The sequence below is a fragment of the Procambarus clarkii genome, chromosome 10 (genome assembly GCF_040958095.1).
Source record: "Procambarus clarkii isolate CNS0578487 chromosome 10, FALCON_Pclarkii_2.0, whole genome shotgun sequence".
Taxonomy (NCBI): domain Eukaryota; kingdom Metazoa; phylum Arthropoda; class Malacostraca; order Decapoda; family Cambaridae; genus Procambarus; species Procambarus clarkii.
The window spans coordinates 52130902-52133719 of NC_091159.1; positions in this window are offsets into that span (position 1 = coordinate 52130902).

Consider the following 2818-nt stretch of genomic DNA (forward strand, 5'->3'; position numbering starts at 1 on the left):
CCTCAGGAGTTAGATTAGGTGTCACATCCACTCCCAGGTCTCTTTCTCGAATCGTTACAGGTAAGCTGTTCCCCTTCATTGTGTACTGTCCCTTTGGTCTCCTGTGACCTGATCCCATTTCCATAATTTCCATAACTTTTCCTCTGTGTGTGTGTGTGTGTGTACTCTCCTATTTGTACTCACCTATTTGTGCTTACGGGGGTTGAGCTCTGGTTCTTTGGTCCCGCCTCTGAACTGTCAATCAACTGGTGTGCAGGTTCCTGAGCCTACTGGGCTCTATCACATCTACACTTAAAACTGCGTATGGAGTCAGCCTCCACCACATCACTTCCTAATGCATTCCATTTGTCAACCACTCTGACACTGAAAAACTTCTTTCTAATATCTATGTGGCTCATTTGGGCACTCAATTTCCACCTGTGTCCCCTAGTGCGTATGCCCCTTGTGTTAAATAGTCTGTCTGTGTGTGTACTTACCTAGTTGTACTTACCTAGTTGTGCTTGCGGGGATTGAGCTTTGGCTCTTTGGTCCTGCCTCCCAACTGTCAATTAACTGGTGTACAGATTCCTGAGCCTACTGGGCTCTATCATATCTACATTTGAAAATGTATATGGAGTCAGCCTCCATCACATCACTGCCTAATGCATTCCACCTGTTAACTACTCTGACACTGAACAAGTTCTTTCTAACGTCCCTGTGGCTCATTTGGGTACTCAGTCTCCACCTGAGTCCCCTTGTTCGCGTACCACCAGTGTTAAACAGTTTATCCTTATCGACCCTGTCAATTCCCATGAGGATTTTGTAGGTAGTGATCATGTCTCCCCTTACTCTTCTGTCTTCCAGTGTCGTGAGGTACATTTCCCGCAGTCTTTCCTCGGAACTCATGCCTCTTAATTCTGGGACTAATCTCTAATGGAATACCTCTGAACTTTTTCCAGCTTCGTCTTGTGCTTGACAAGGTACGGGCTCCATGCTGGAACCGCATACTCAAGGATTGGTCTTACATATGTGGTATACAAGATTCTGAATGATTCCTTACACAGGTTTCTGAACGCTGTTCTGATGTTAGCCAGCCTCGCATATGCCGCAGATGTAATTCTTTTTATGTGGGCTTCAGGAGACAGGTTTGGTGTGATATCAACTCCTAGACCTTTCTCTGTCCGTTTCATGAAGTACTTCATCTCCTATTCTGTATCCTGTGTCTGGCCTTCTGTTTCCACCGCCTAGTTTCATTTCTTTGCATTTACTAAGGTTGAACTTTTGCAGCCATTTGTTGGGCCATTCATTCATTCTGTCTAGGTCATCTTGTAGCCTCCTACTATCATCCTCTGTTTCAATCCTCCTCTTAATTTTTGCATCGTCAGCAAACATTGAGAGAAACAAGTCTGTACTCTCTGGGAGATCATTTACATATATCAGAAACAGTATAGGTCCAAGGACTGACCCCTGCGGGACTCCACTTGTGACGTCTCGCCAATCTGAGACCTCACCCCTCACAGTGACTCGCTGTCTTCTGCTGCTTAGTTACTCCCTTATCCAGTGGAGTACCTTCACTTTCACTCCTGCCTGCATCTCCAGCTTTTTCACTAGTTTCATGTGTTGGTACTGTATCAAATGTTTTCTGGCAATCCAAAAATATGCAGTCTGTCCCCCCCCTCTCTTTTTTGCCTGATTTTAGTTGCCTGGTCATAAAATTCAATTAATCCTGTGAGGCAGGACCTGCCATCCCTGAACCCATGTTGATGTTGTGTTACAAAGTTCTTTCGCTCCAGATGTTCCACGAGCTTTTTTCGCACAATCTTCTCCATCAGCTTGCATGGTATGAAAGTTAGGGACACTGGCCTGTAGTTCAGTGCCTCCTGTTTATCCCTGTTCTTGTATATCGGGACTACATTAGCCGCTCTCCAAATTATTGGCAGTTCCCCTGTTGCTAGTGATTTCTTATACACTATGACGAGTGGCAAGCACAGTGCTTCTGCTCCTTCCTGTAGTATCCAAGAGGAGATTCCATCTGGGCCTATAGCCTTTGTCACATCCAACTCTAGTTAAAGCTTCCTTACTTCCCAACTGGTAATCTCAAACTCTTCTAGTGATTCCTGATTAACTATTCCCTCTCTTATCTCTGGAATTTCTCCTTGCTCCAAAGTGAAGACCTCCTGGAATTTTTTATTTAGTTCCTGAATAAGGGTGTGAGTGTGAATGTGTATGTTGTGTGAGTGTGTGAGTGCGTGAGTGTGTGCTAAAGGCAAAGTCAGGATACACAGGTAAATAAAGATCTTGAAAAATTAAAATGGACATAAATATCTAAGCAGATAATACGAATTCCCGGTACATTCACGAATAGAATCCTTGGAAGCCGAATGGAGTTCCCGCTCATCACCTCATAATGCCTCATCGCCTCATGAAGCCTCATCACCTCATGGGGAGTCTCATCTCCTGATGATGTAGAAGAACGTGTCTTGAAGTTGGATCATTGAACTCTTCAACGACTGAATCCCCCCCCAGTTATTGGGCTCCTATTCACTGGTGGCTATACATAATGGGTAGAGATTGTCCCAGATCCGGCATGGTGGGGAACAATGGGGAGATCTGGAGGGAAGGGAGGTGGGGAGGGGAAGGGAGGTGGGGAGGGAAGGGCAGGGAGGGAGGGAGGGAGGAAGGGAGGGAGAGAGGGAGAGGGGCAAGGCTGAGTTACGAAATAGCGAGCTTAGTTCTGATGTCACGAATATGTTTATGCGTTTGAAGACTCCTCGCTCCTTCTCTCTCTCTCTCTCTCTCTCTCTCTCTCTCTCTCTCTCTCTCTCTCTCTCTCTCCTCT